This window comes from Plectropomus leopardus, chromosome 22, assembly GCF_026936395.1.
Source record: "Plectropomus leopardus strain MGB_pleo_1.0 chromosome 22, ASM2693639v1, whole genome shotgun sequence".
Taxonomy (NCBI): Eukaryota; Metazoa; Chordata; class Actinopteri; order Perciformes; family Serranidae; genus Plectropomus; species Plectropomus leopardus.
The window spans coordinates 11,483,000-11,498,768 of NC_142197.1; the positions used below are offsets into that span (position 1 = coordinate 11,483,000).

Here is a 15,769-nt window from a genome sequence, read left to right on the forward strand (position 1 = left end):
TTTTCCTTTTTCAGTGCAACTTTCACAAGTGTTGCTGAAATGTCCTTGAGCATTGAGCTGCTCCTGAAGACTGAGGTGCACGGTGGCAACAGGCACTGCTCAAATTGTGTCGGTGCTCTGGAAGGGTCCCGAAGGCCGCCATCTGCAGAGTGCAGAGAACAACATATAAAATAACAGGTTACTTCATGTTAAAGTACTTCAAATTTGGCTTTTATTTAGTGTTTTTCAAATCTGCAGACCACTTGTAGGGCTGCATTCACACCAAATCAATGCAGTATTATGGCAAAAACACAACTTCTCCCATTCATTTAAATGTAGGTAGCGCATCTAAGCAGTGGTGTTGGGGCCGCAAGGGTAGCAGGGAAAAGAAAACGCCGCAGCCTGACATAGAATCAACTTACTCACCGTGAAGTTAGTTTTATGTCGGATATTTGCCAGACATTCACTCTGGACCCAGCAGAGTTTTAGTTTCTCCTGACGTTGGCAGTGGGAGGGCAGTAAGCCCATTTCCTAGCCCTCCTGTTTGTTACTGGAGACTGACGCAGACCCTCAATTGTACTAAGATAAGAACTGCGTGTGTACCCGGTAATCGCTACCATCAGAGAACATTCGATGTGGAAAGTATGTCCGAGCCTTCAGTCACTGAGATGGGGAGATGGTCTTGCTCTCCACCTTCCACCTTCCCACAAATGGGTTATTAAAGTGACACTCCCACTCTGCCGCATAGCCCTGCAGGTAATCAGCGTGTGAATGCAGCCTCACCATGCCAGCTCAGGACCTTTACATCTGGCTTACTCACATGCAAAACAGCTGATTCAGCAGTTGGTTTGTATTGAATTATTTGCACAAACTGTCAGCTTTTTGTGCGCACAGCAAGAGAATCAGATCTTGAATTTAAACTTGTGACAATTGAAAAACAAAAGTGTTCACTGCATTTTTACACAGAGGCTAACTCTGCTCAAGTTGATGCATATTGGTGTGTTTATTCTTTTGGTTTGGGAGACAAGGGTATGTGTAGGAAGATAACGATGGAGGACAGGCCTGTCTCATTATTAGCCACTGATTTGACTCGCTTTGGTGATACTACACTGTATATCAAATACTGAGAAGTCACAGACATGCACAGTGTAGGGAGGAAATGTGGAGTACATTCAGACTGTTGCACCCAGTCCCAAGAGAGAAACGTCAGTGATGTATCAGCATCTGTCAGGGTGGCTTTCACTGTTTCTTTAAGTGCTCTGTACCATCTGTCTCTGTATAAACACAGAAACTTTGTCATTTCCAGCAAACATGATCCTGCATCGGACTGTAAAGCAATTAGGATAAAGCCACAATTTTGTCTCAGTGCTTTTATGATATTTCAGTCCTATATTGCCTCTGTTCTATTTAAAAAAGCCAAAAAAAGTACCAGATGCACTTAACTCTGCATTACAATAGACAGCAACCTCCACCATGATGACTAATCACATTTGATTTAATGACCTCTGAGGAAAAAAAATAGCTTTCCCTTGAAAGTTTCCCCACACTCCCTCCCTGGCTCTTATCCGTCTGTGCGGCTCATTGTGCCTTTTAGTGTCTCTCTACGCAGTCAATCCCCATTCTTGTGTTTGCATTTACTCTACTTTTTTGTTCTTTTGTTCTGTCTCACTCTCCGGCTTTTTTTTTCGCCTCTTACTTTTCTTTTTCTCACTCTCTAACTCATCAAGGATACTGAGGAATACGCTGGCAGCCTGAGGGGCGGATCTGTTGGCGGTGATTGGCTCTCCTTGCTTGCCAATGAGGTGTGAAGCGTCTGCCACGCTGCTGTAACTCTTCTCTGAGGGCCACCCTCGCCTTCTCGTGCGTCCACACACACACGCACACAGACACACACAGTTTGCACAATATGCTTCAAATAGATACAAGCTCTTGACAAATGCATTCACCCACACATATTAAAAACACAACAGAAGACACTACGGTAATGTGGTTATGGTTATGACTAAGCAAGGACACTTTGTCTCGTTCAGTCAGAGTGAAGAAACACACACACACACACACACACACAAAGAAATGCTCTTAGTTGCCAGCGATGCCAGTGGGGCCTGCAGATGAGAGTCGACCGTCATACACTCCATTCTAGTAATGGGCAGGCAGATGGCAGGCTGCTCTGTAGCCTCTGCTTAGGCTGATGGCTCTATTCATCAGGCTGCTCGCCCTCCCTGCAGCCCTGCACCGGGCTACAATTTATAGAGCTCTCTCTCTCCCTCACACTCCCCTCTGCTATTCTCTCCTGCTCTTATTTATTTGTACTTTTTTGTTTTAGTCTGCACCTCTTCTCTTATTCTCTCTGAGTCGGTGCTGGTGTCTGTCTGCTTGGCGCCATAAAAAGCTGTTTCATTCCAGCTAGAGTTTCTGCTGCTGGGGGAGTGAGTTATTGGCTCGCTGTTAGAAAGTGCTGCTACCTTCCTCCCTCTCTCTCTCTCTCTCTCTCTCTCTCTCTCTCTCTCTCTCTCTCTCTCTTTGGCAGACTGAAGTTTTGGTCATGCAAACACTTTTTGGAGGCAGAGCTATTTGGTGGCAGAGGGAGTCTCATTGGACTGAGTCAAACATTAGCAGTTTTTGAGCCGAAGCCAGTTTGCTGAGGTGAAAGTTTTCTATTTTGGAACAAAAACAAGGCATTGTTAAAAGCTGTTGTTTGGATATTTTGGTATGCTTATTAGCTTTCTTAATGGCAGTTACATAAGAAAGGAGATTAGATCTATTTCATATTTGTACACGAGGCTACAGCTAACGGCTGGTTTTCAAAACCAGTTTAGCATAAAGACTGGAAACAACAATGCGTTTTCGTCCCAGCTCGTCACATGGTGCAGATCTGTCAGTGGGCTTCTGCATCTAAATAGTACAAGTTAGGTATCCTTCTGCATCTGATGTTTACACTTTGGGATGCCGCTACTGTGATGTCAGCAGATGTACATGGTGGGATGAAGCTGCATGTCCTTATGTTCAGGCAACAACAGCACATGGCAACCTACGCTGGGACAACAAAAAAAGGACATGCTGGCACATGTGGTTACACTTTGGGGATGGAGGCACATGGTAAGGTGTAGAAAAAAACCCATTGTATTCAAAGGGGAAGTGAACACCAGACTTTTGCATCAAAGTCTGGGTTGGTTTGATCCATCCACGTCACCTCCCACTCATCCCATAGGTGCCCTCACGCTCCTTGTATTATGTAGTTTCCAGCAGCATTTTAACCTGACGCTGCTCTGCTGTGTTTCATGCGCACATGACAGGTTCCCTCTGTTTCTGAGCTGCAATTATGTATAAATCACAGGCTTTCTGTCCTGGTGTGGAAAAGCTACAGAGGTAAACTAATATCCGGTGAAAGAATAAAAGCAAAGGAAAAGAGAGGAAAAGGAAAATTGTGTGAGAGAAAGAATGTAACGTAGTTGATCTCAATCATAAAAGCTGTTTAAAAGATTTAGCATCAGCTGTGGTGCTAGTGATGCAATGGATAGACGGCCGTGCATGTGTGTGTGTGGTTGTGTGTGTGTGTGAGATGTTAGACAGAGGCAGTGAGTGAGAGCTTGGCTTTGACTCTCAGTTTCCCTCCAGAGATAAAGTGAGCAGTAATGAGGCCCTGAGCTGCTGCGCTGAGGAGACAGAAGGGCCGCCAGGGGAGGAGGATGACCTTGTAGACCATGAACACACACACACACACACAAAAACACACACGGACTGTAAAGCAATCAAACTATCTGTTAATGTAAAAGTTGCTTGAAGATGACAGTTTTATTCCTTGTATATGTGTTTAGATGAGGCTAAATGAAAAAAGTACTGATAAAAACCCTGGTCAAGTGAAATACAATCCACTTCAATAGACTTTAAGAGAGGTAATGATTCAACACTTCTGTCCATATACCATAATTCATGTTCACGTTGGTCAGTCGATTATATTTTAACTGCAATAGGGGACATAACTTCCTAAAGGCACAATAGAAGCTCCACACACTTTCCTGTATTTTAATGTGAAGGGAAGTAACAGATTGCAGGTTTGAAGTGTGTCTGTGTTCTTTAGAGTGACAATAACAAACCTTCGTCTTGCTCCTTCCTGGGCTGCACAACTACAAAAAACTGGCTCGCTGAAAGGCTGAAGTCAGAAAAACAATAAGACAGAAGTTTGGTAATGAGAAAAAAAAAAACTGTCGCTGACAAGAAAAACTTTGTGCTTGTTACTGTTTGACATTTCATACTTTCCTTGTGCAGTTTTTTTCTTTTTAAAATTTTCCAGTTTTTATATTGTGTTGCCTTTAAATGACAAAAAAGTAACCAGAGCCAGTTGTTTGGATTTTCCTGTTAGAGCCTCACAGCTAATAAATCATGCTTAAATGTTGTTTTTCTTGCACATGGAAATTGTGCAGCTGCATAATAGCACTCATTAAGCCTGTTGTATTGTATTACAGTATATTGCTAGTTTTTCCATGATGCTACAACATAATAGAGCTGATTCAACATTACTGTGCTGAGGCATGATGAAGTGGTTACTACAGTACATTGGTAGTAGCTGCACCAACATGCACTGTTTTACCAACAGTGACATTGTTAACTGGACACCGCCATGATAATCTCTATCCCTAAGATCCAGTGGCGGCACTGGCACGTTCATTACCCTCGGCCAATCCCTTTCCCCTTCAGAGCGATCGTGGCATTAGGCTTTTGGATACCTTTTCTGTTATGTCTGATTGTTTTCAATAATTTTACGCAGCCACTTATGTTGCCAATTGGACAATCAGTTAATCAATCAATCAAACTTTATTTGTACTGCACTTTTCATACGCAAAGTTTTTTAAAAATAAAACCAGAAGTGATACATCATCTTTTCTTCCTACCCTATGCATAAAAACTGTTTGCGATATTTTCCGATTTTTTTAGAATTTTTGGCATTTTCACTTTTTTTTATAAGTAAATTGAATGAAAAAGCACCTACTGTCCTTTGAATACAGTATTGCAGTAGCAAATTTTAAAATCCTACCAGGTGAATAACCTCAATCACGTCATGGTGTATATTATCATATCACCCATATGGTGTAGTTACCACATTGCCATGCAGATTTGTTCTGGTATAATCCTTGTGCTTTTTATTAATATAATCCCAACAGCAAATAACAAAAGCAACAAAATCAATAAGAGCACTTTGCCATGTACATTAGATTTCTATGTATTCTTTATCAACTGATTTACACTGAATGGCCCAGGCAAGATGTCTAGAAGAAATGTGAAGCTGAGATACTCCCTACATGTTAGAGAGGCATATGACTGCGCCACAAGCCAGTGGCTACTAAACCTGTTACATGGCCTCTGCATAAGCCTATCCATCCGTGACCTGCGAGAAGCCAGTTTATACTAATCCCCACAGCTGTAAAAAAAAAAAATGTTTTCTCATCCTTCAGAAGAGGATTTAAATTACTTTACACTTACAACTTGTGCTGTGGCTTGCGCAGCTGCTGCCTGGAGCGTTTCTGTTGTTAATTTTGTCCACAAGCCCAATACACTTGGGTGACCAGGGCCCATTTATATACAGTGTGCTCGCATTGTATCCTTCTGAGACCTACACACTCACTGAAATGTACTTTGTAGTCGCCCTTTTTATTGTCATGTGAGATGCTTCGGCACATAAACACATGCTGCTGAGGCTAAACACAAACACACCTGTGCACCTGCTCACACAAACACCGGCAGAAGGTGAATACAGAGACATTATTTATTATTTATAATATGACCATAGCTGGTGCACATGCACACACTGACATTGTAAGCAAAGTGCTTGAGGGCAAACAGAAGATATTGCACATTAAAACACACACATACATACACACTTGAGCATGCTTTGTGTTTGAGACCTCATTGTCCTCCAATGGTTGTGTAAGGTGCCTCGAGGCAATGACAACACAGACACACACTCAAACATGATTATCTCCATTTGATTTGTGAGACTGGGTCATATCAGGACGGGTGACATCATGGAGTCCTCATCTGCAACACACACACATGTGTGTGTGTAACCCAGGGGACACAAACACATGGTCAACACTCAATACATCTGTGTGACGTCAGTTATTGTAATTTGGCACTGAGCTTTGCTGCTGTATTGATTGTTGTTTGTGTGTGTACATACTGTACATGTGTGTCCATTAGTAGCAACGGCACACATTTTCTGAATTGCTTCTCTACCGTGTAAGTCTCTTCTATATCCAGAAGATGCATAAAGTCAGAATCTGCATGACTTTGAACTGTGAAAAGGAAACCAAATGCACTATATGCTCCACACAGAGGAGTCCAGGGCTGAGATTTGATCTGTGAACCTTCATGCTGTGAGATGACAGGGCCAACCACTGAGCCCTGTGATGTCTGCGGACGAACATCTGTTAATATGATGGTAAATAGGGCCTGAGCTCACCATGCAAAGCAATTTGGCAGCTATTTTGAGGTATGACATTTTCCCCAGCTGCATCATACATGAATTGGTCCTAGGGCATCTCCCAAAACTAAAGATAACCCCTGACTTTGTATAATGTGTTGCTACATGGAGATTACTCTAAATCTGCCTTCCACATTAAAGCTGTAGTTGGCAACTTTTATAAAAATAACTTTTTGTCATATTTGCTGAAACTGTTACTACATCTATACAGAATTATATCAGACAGATGATCTGTGAAAAAAAATCATATTCCTCTGCCCTGTCCAGTTGCTTTTAATGGCTTTATCAAACGTGAACAAAACAACCAGTCAGAAGCAAGGAGTCTCTTATGCTGCTGTCAATATTTACCAATATTTTCATAAATATATTTCGGTGTACCGTGTAGCTGTAAAATGTTGGTCTGGCCAGTGGGTGGTGGTTAGTGCTCCGGGCGACTGTCTCCAACATGGCAGCCAGGTCACAAACAGTACACTAACATATGTTTCTGAGAAAATATGGGGTGAGAAATACAAAATGCAGTAACAGAATTGATTCATACTTGATCAGCACTGCTTAATTTGCCATTTTGACTGCAGTTCACAAGCAGTGATTGACATGATCAACAGTTGCGTTAGAGACTCCTCGGCTGCTGTTGATGCCCCTCTGATGGATATTTGTGAAAAAAAAATCCAGAGTAAAAGCTGTAAATCTTTCAAATGATTTTGGATGCTTACAAGTATTATAAAATCTCGTGTTAACTTTAAAAGCTGTTGAAACACAAATCATTTATTTGAACTCTATAATTAATAGACTGTCACATACCTTGCTCTTCCTCCTTTCCTCATGGTCAGCCACGCTTCTCACAAAAAGAGGGTGTGGCTCTACTGCAGTCCGCTTCAGATGATGTGGAACACTGTGATTGGCTTTTAGACATCTCGTCAAATAAGTCTGTGCTTTTAGGTTGAGTCAGATGACAGTAATCATACATCTAGACATCCTAGAAAAGTAATGTCCATTCGAATGGATGGGATATCTGAACGGTTAAACAAATCATATCATTACAATGTTGCTCATGATGAATTAGCAACTATCTAAATCCCATTTCCTAAAGAGTCTCCCTCTGGAAACTTATGTATATAGTGCCAGAAACTGTGAACGAGGATGAGTTTGTTGTCAAAGAGACCATTCAGTTCAATTTCATAATTTGGATTTCCTCCATTATGCACATTTAGTCTGCTATTAGTTTGAAAAAAGAAAAAAAAAGCCCCCCAGCCCGTCCTCTCTTCAACAGCTTACCCATCGGGCCCTGCTGAGCTGCTCTTCAGTGGAGTGAGGCATCCTGAGTGTTGACTAATCAAAGGCCTTTTCACGGGGCAAAGACTGATGGCTTAATTAGGACCACTAATGTTAATCACACTTAAATATTTATAAGGAGGAATTCTTTTGTTTAGCCTTGACCTTTCTCTGGAGCTCATTAACATGGTTATTATTGCTGCTGGCGTTGCGCTGTTGCTCTTAAACATGGCCGCGACACTCGCCCCGGGGCCATTATCGATTTTTGATGGAGCAGACATGGTGCTGTGTTCACGCTTTGTGTGGATGACATTGGCTTATCAGCGTTTGGGAGAGTTTAACCCTGGAGGTGAGTGTGAGTGTTTGGGCAGCCCAAGGGGATGATGGGCAAAACCTTATTGTTGTGGTGAGCTCATCGTGTCTAAGTGGAAGTGAAGGTAATAGAAGCAGGTTCATAAGCACTAAAGGGTGTTTCTTGGCTTGTGTCAGCACTTTGACTGAACATCATGGTCGAAATTGGCTGAGCTTCATTTTATGACTCAAATTGTTTGTTTTTTTTAAACCAATACTCACAAACAGCCAGAGGCAAAAGGTATCATTACTATAGGATATAGCCCAGCACTTGTAGCACGTGGGTTAATTGTAGAGGACACAGATGATAACAACGTCTCCTTCTATCCAGAGGTGCACCAGCTCTATCTGCAGCATCGGTATCAGCAGAGCTCCTTATTACTCGTGTTCAGCATCAGCAAATTAATTTGTCTGTTTAAGATACCAGAACCTTATACTAATGGCATGTGCTGTGGGGTAATAAACATCTTTTGCTCCCAGGAAAAATTATTGTGTTGTGGCGTTTTAATGAAAACCATTAATCAGTCAATGTTATTCTCTTGCTTTAATATGTTTAGAGAGTGAATCCCTGCATGGACTTTTTTTTTATTCGTCTTAAATTACCCCCTCAGACTCCCCAACCCCCTTTTTTTTCTCAGCAGCTCTGGTACGCTGCCCAAGGCTCTCCACTGTTTTCATCAAATCTAATTATTTCATTTGGATAGCAGTAGCCTCTTGTGCACTATGACTATGAAAACATTCTTCTGCAATATTATGTTTACAGTAATTTGCAAAATTTAGTATTCCATGTTGGGAGGCAAGACAGCAAAACTTTTGTGTTTTAAATATATATAAGACTTTTTTGCTACCTTCATATTCTTGAAAAAGGGATAAGATAAGACAGAAATAAGTACAAATAAATAAATAAGTTAAATGAAATAGATGCAACAGTATAGAATTAGAATAAGAGTAGAAATAAAAAATATGAACTATTCAAGAATAATTAAAGAAAAAGTTGTGAGGTAAAGTGACACGGCATGATTAATAGCAATAAGACTAGCATGTAAACAGCATACACCAGAATGATAGATACTGTGATTAAAGGGAGAGTTCACCCCAAAATAAAAAATGCATATGTTTTCTTTTACCTGTAGTGCTACTTATGAATTTTATCAATGCATAACACACCTCCATGTACAGTTGTTCTTGTTGAGGTAGTTAATTGGTTCTGCAAAAAATTAGACTTTTCTCTCCGGTTTAGCGAGCCGCTGCATCTGTCTCTCTTCCTGCTCTCTTTGATCCTCTGATGTTTTATTGGTGAGATATCTATATATGAGCACCTCTTTCTTCCCACGGGATTAAATATGCCGTTGCAACAGATGTGTAAAGCCACACACACACACACACACACAAACTCACTTTACACGTCGTCTCCTGAAGCTTCTCTTTGCAACGATGCACTTTTGACTTTCCCCCTCTACATTTCCTCGCAGAGAGATAATGAAAGGTGTGACTGAAATGTAGGTTGTACTTGAACTATGGTACATATTTTCCTGCCGTAGCTAATGCGGAGAGCCTCGAGGAAGTCACCATGACAACATACTGAATGAATACTACACATCACACTTTTATGGTCTGTAATGTAATACTGAGAATGATATATATTTGTGAATGTATGTGTGCGTTTATGAATTGAATTAAGATGATGAAAAGGTCTATTGAGTTTTGAGCGTTCCTATATACTGGCAATTGATACATCATTGCAAAGCCATTGCTGTCACGATGTGCACATTTCCTGTCTCTCCAGGTAGAGTGGTTGTGTCAGAGAGATGAAAATGTGTGACTGTAAAAGTGAAAAGGAGCTGACATCATAATGCAGTGTTTTGGATTAGCATGGCACCATGAGTAATATATTTTTTGCATGGAAAAAAGAGATTTAACATCAAATAAAAATATGGGTACAGGATTTATTTGTGCATGTCAAAGAGTCGTAATTGTTTAATATTTGTATTTCTTTGTGATAGTATGTGAGTGAGAGAGAAAGAAATGTTGAATACCCACACCAGACTGAAAGCAGCCACTCTGTCTCACAGCTTTGTAATCACTAAATGCCGTTTGGGAAGTGACCGTAAGCACTTCACACCACCTACATGATTTACAATCAGACCGATGAATAAAAGATTTGAGTTTTAAGTGCCTACATTTGGAATTTAAAACAAGTGGAGATGTGGGACTGTGGAACAAAGCCAAAAAGGGCCAAATAGAGTTTGTGGCGACTCCTGCTGCCCCTCCTCGTACTTCATACCACTTGTGGAGGCGGAATGGAAAAGCTGCTGTCTGTCAGTGTATTGCTCACTGTCTTTAAGAGTGAGACGGGGGAGCAGTATTTTCAATCTCAAGTTATTTTTTTGATGCTTAAGTCATTGCTTCAGAGGTCTGTGCAGGACTTTTTCTCTTCTTTTTTTTTCAGTCCCACAACCGCCCTCTCCTGCAGGATTTCCAACCATTACTACCAGCTCCCGCAGAGATTGTGATCACTCCTGGCTGCAGCACTGTTTTCCATTTCACACAGAGAACACAAAACACATGTGGCCCCTTTTAGATTTTTTTATAATCTAAAGAAATGCAAATACAGTTCCTCGGCTGTTTAATAAACCACCTTTTTGAAGATGTGAGCTGGAAATATTAAGCACCTTTGAAAACAGAAAGGAAACAACCTCAGGGCTGAAAGTAAATAAATTCCGCTCTGTTTTTCTGATTTACGCTAATGTCCTTTCCCAAAGCAACAGATACAAAGCCAGATGCAGAAATGTCAAACTTTATAACGGAATTTGCAGTGTCATTGTTTACAGATCAGGTTAAACAAAGGATAGAAGTCTTTCATGTCACTGACAATTAAATGAAACTTCTTTTACTGACTACACAACCCATTTATAAAGAGAACATTTAAAAAAAGACTGCAAGTAGGTCAGCAAGAGAAACAAATTAAACTCAAACTTTTCTACTCCATACATGAAATTTGACTAATCTTAAACCAAATTTATAAAATCAAGTGCTATTTGCACTTGAGGTGGAATAGCCAGTGTGGCTGTTTACACCTGGGATTATATAGCATAATGGCAAAGGTAATAACCCAGGTGTCTGTAGCCAACAAATTCTTAGACCTGTGGTGTAAGTAGCCAATGTGGCATTTTACATCTGAGTGTATATTCTTTGGTGTGCTAGCACTGTTAAAATATGACGTAAACACAAACGGTGCTAAAGTTGATTTACACAGTGTGAATTTGGCAGTTTTATATACTAAAAACTGAAAAAAACCTTTTTTCTGCCTTGATGCAGTGACGCGCCACCACAATGTCCGTCTCCATCCAAGCAGTGCTCAAACGCAATCCAAAATTAGTTAGTACCGAGTTTGAAAGAGAGATTGACTAACAGATTTAAAAAATGGGTAACAACTTTAACATTTTCACTGGCCTCCATGCTGCTTTACTGTTTACAAACCTCTTCTCCAGCATGTCTCTGACAAAACAAAAAGAAAGCTATATTTTTATTTATTTTTATTTAACTAGACAGTTAATACATAGCTACTATCAATGGGGTAGGATTCTAACGACTATTCTTAGTGGGGTTTTTTTTTGCATTTAAAGCAACCTATGTATGTTTTCTAAAGATTTTCTTTTGCTTTTTGTCTTATTTTGATATTACAGCTTAACCTGCAGTGGCAAGATGGTGGCACACTCAGTGGCTTCTTCTGCTACACTGATCTGTGGAGAACGGTATTTCACTCCCATGTGTGATAGGAGGTAACAAAGAAACCTGATTCTGATTCTGAAGAGGGGATGAGCAGCAAAAGGCTGCAGATTGGAATAACCCAGGCCGCTGCAGAGAGGACACAGTCTTCATACACAGGACACCAGCTCTACCAGGTGAGCTACTGAGCGTTCCCACATACTCTTATTTTGTTGGAGAAATGTTATAATTGTTCTCTAACTGTCTTCATTGTTCTGAAACCATAACACAACAAATGTTAAGGCTGATTCATTTTCACTCCTGTCACAAAAAGTGACAAAATAGGTCTGATTGTTACTATTCTTACATTACATAACATAGGTAGGGTAGAAATTTGGGGTAAACAACATTAATAATCTTGAAATCTTTGTTGTTACACTACACTGCAGTAGAGTTCATGGAGGGAATATTTAGCTTTAACAAGTCTGCTACACTTGAATCCATGCCACAATAATCTGGGGTGCTCTAATTGCAAATCAAAGATCCCCAACAATGCCAAGCAAATGTGGAATTCAGTACTACAGTAATTTTCACACCAACAGAATAACATTTACTCAAGGTTTTGTTCAGATGTCTTTAGGGCACAGCATAAATTTGGGGCTTTTAAGGAAACATTTGGAGCTGGAGCCCCAGAGGCCAAGTGCTTGTGTGCATGTGCACATTTACTCTAAAGCCCCGGTATACATGTTGCAATTTTGCAGCTGTCCTAGAACGGCTGTTGTCACAGTCTTGCAATCAAAGACAGCCTGGGACAAAATTTTGATAACCAACCAATAAAAATGCAGCATGAAATGACGGTCTTGACAGTGCTAGATGCTAGTAGATACTAATCGTACTTTGAGCTCTTGTTGCGAAATTGGCATGCCAAGTTGGCTTCTTTTCCCCAGCCACGTCCACATTCTCCTCCTCCTCTTCTTCAGGCTTTTTTCGACACACATAAATGCCACTATAGCAAGGGCTCCATTCATGTTTGCTGTCATTTTTCTCTTACCACTACAGCGGCTCACATGGATGATGCACACTGACGATGTTTTGTTCTTGTGTACTGATGTCAATGGACATACGTTGTAGCCTGCGATTCAATAGGTGCTGTCATTGTTCAGTCTGTATGCATACAACGTAGATCCATGTCACACAGTGTAGCTTGTTCTAAACACAGGATTGCTAAGATTGCATGGTCCATAGGAGGGCTAACAGACAGACACAGATTAATAGATCCTATAAGATGAAAGAAAGACAGTAGTTAAATAACATTATCTTCTTATTTACCTTTTCTTTTTCCCATAGTGTGAATTTGCTGTAACCAGCATCTGGACAGGTGTTGAATAGAACACCTCTTCATCCCTAACAACCACAGCAGGGAAAACACACATACATGCAGACACACACAGTGTGACACACGTGCCCATGCCAAAACAGCAGGTGGCTCCCACTAACAGAGACACTGTTCTTATTTAGTGTCCTGTCAACACTGGAAGTCAGCTGTGGATGTTTAACACCTGGACTGACATGAGATGCATTTTTGTTCCCTCGTCCTCTTTTTCTCATCTCTCCTTTCTTTCTATATTCAACACAATATTTGAAGCACTTTTTCATTATTGGGAAAAAGTCAGGAATGAGACACAGGAGAGCAAGGCAGCAGGTACAGAAGAGATGGTTTGATCGCAGGCCAGCAGGGGTCCATATGGTTACAAAAGCAGGTGGATTAAATGCTGTTCGATCTCTGGCAACCTCAATCCCTCCTCTCTTGTCTCCTATTTTGTTCTTTCATTTCCCTTCTACCTTCACCTACTAATCTCTCAGATATTCCTCCTCTCTTTTATCGTGTCCATGTGGGCAAGATTAACATTTCCTAAAGCAGTGGCCACCTGTGAAGGTACATGAAGGTAAAGAAGGTAGATTTATTGCTTCTACATTTGAGCAGCAGACCCTGAAGCTCCTTATAGAGGCTCTGTGTGTGTGGCTGCAGTTTCTCTTGGGGTGAGGCACTAAGGAGCGTCTTTCTGCCTCACTGAAGCTCTGTAGCCAAGGCTGCCAGCGTTATAGGCCAGAGAAGGATTGTGTGTGCATCTCTTATCTGTGAGTGAAGGCATAATTTCCAGTGGGGATTCGGGTGTACACCTTATTTTTCAGAATCCCAGATATGATTGAAGCAACACTGGTTTAAAAGGGAACACGGACTGCAGGTTGGACATGCTATAACATGCCACCCTTATTTTCCACCTCACTACAAAAAACGCACACTGCTGCTTGCATTTGCACTAAATGTTGCCACTGACCTTAATTGTAAGGTGTAGAGATGTCCAATATGAACAAAATTCCTGGAATGTTCAGATCTATGGAGTAGTCTCTATAAAAACAATAAATATAATCACCGTGACATCATCTATTCATTTTAGACTCGCATTTTAAACCCAGGGTTTGGCATTTTGACCAGCGCCATTTGGGGTTTTTGGAGCCAGAAGTGACCATATTTGGACAAAAGTGCTAACATTAATGCTAGATGTCAGCTTAGTTAGCAAGCTGTATTAACAGTCTTATACTAAAGCTAATTTTTATCTGCGAAAAACCATTACAACAAAACGGACTTACCAGAACAACCAAGCATTTGACTCTTCATGGCCAAAATACATGGGCTACGGATGTGATATGTCATGTAGGCAGAGCAAAGCAGTAGATTTGGTTTTTTTTTTACCTGCTACACAGACTCTGTCTTTGTAGCATGTGGTTGCTGCCAGCTTCACTGTGTGTATATTGCGTTTTGCCAAGTGATAATGCAGTTGGTTATGAAGGGTGGAAGTGTAGGCTCAACTGGTACTGAATAATTAACTGGGTTGTTTAACAACAGGATGCATCGATTTGATTGACTGATTTTAATGTGAAATGTAAAAGCATCCACAAGGTTGCTCTGCTGCTTTGCATTTCCTCTGGTACAATGAGATATTCATTCAAATCCATTTTAAACAGCCTGGACTCGTGTTTTGCACGGTTCTATGTAGTTTCTATTCATTGAAGAGCAGTGGAGCCATATGTAGAGAAAAAAAATAGACAACTCATGCATTACTTGCCAAAGTTGAGACCTCATAATAAAAGAGGAATCTCGACAAAATGTGGAATAAATAAAACAAGAAAAAAACTGCACTGTAATGGCATTATTAAGTTAAATACTCTTTATTTTACTCATAAACAAGTAAGAATGAACATAGAATAATTTGCCTCTCTAACATAGGCTTACAAGAATCTCTGGCATAAACAAACATTCATTCATTTTATTTATTCATGTTCATTTATTTCATGCCATCCATTTCTATCAGTGACCACGGAACTGAAAACTGAAATAGCGACAGCTACAGCTACGTGTCTGTGAATCTGGGGTTAAGCCATTATGTTCCCTAACTAACACTGTTATCATGTAATGACTTGTCAATGGACGACACCCACCTGTCACTCAAATTAGCCACACCCTTAATTATGCATAACTTTAAGCCTTAATAAAAATGTAAGCAGGTTAGTTATACAAAAATTGAACCCCCGTACAGTTGTCATAAATGGATCAATTAGCGACTACAATCGTTTTTTGAACAAGGCTGTAAACATGTTTATTTCTGCTGTAAAATTGGCCGTTTTAACATGGGGTCAATGAGTATTGACTCACTTTCGGAGCCAGCAAGTGGCCATTAAAGAAGCTGCAGTTTTTGCTTGAAGCTACAATCTGTAAGCAGTTAGCTTAGAAAGACTGGAAACATGGAGAAACAGTTCACCTGGCTCTGTCTTAAAGTAGCAAAATCTGCCTTCTGAAATTCACTTATTTACAAATTATATCTTATGTGTTTTATCCATCCAAAAACAGAGGTATAAAAATAATAAGCTGTAGTTATATGGGGTCAGACTACTTCTCTGCCAGGTGCAGTAACTTCC

The 15,769-nt window shown here is 40.5% G+C and overlaps 1 protein-coding gene across 2 annotated transcripts in view; it reads left to right on the top strand.

Annotated features, from left to right (window-relative positions):
- The window catches only part of chchd3a (coiled-coil-helix-coiled-coil-helix domain containing 3a), a 122,403-nt gene that overhangs the window by 93,756 nt on the left and 12,878 nt on the right, over window positions 1-15,769 (top strand). For both annotated transcript variants that reach the window (XR_015775493.1, XR_015775494.1), the window contains one exon: window positions 11,770-11,988. The gene's annotated coding sequence lies outside the window, so the exon portion shown is untranslated. The remainder of the gene's footprint in view (window positions 1-11,769; window positions 11,989-15,769) is intronic.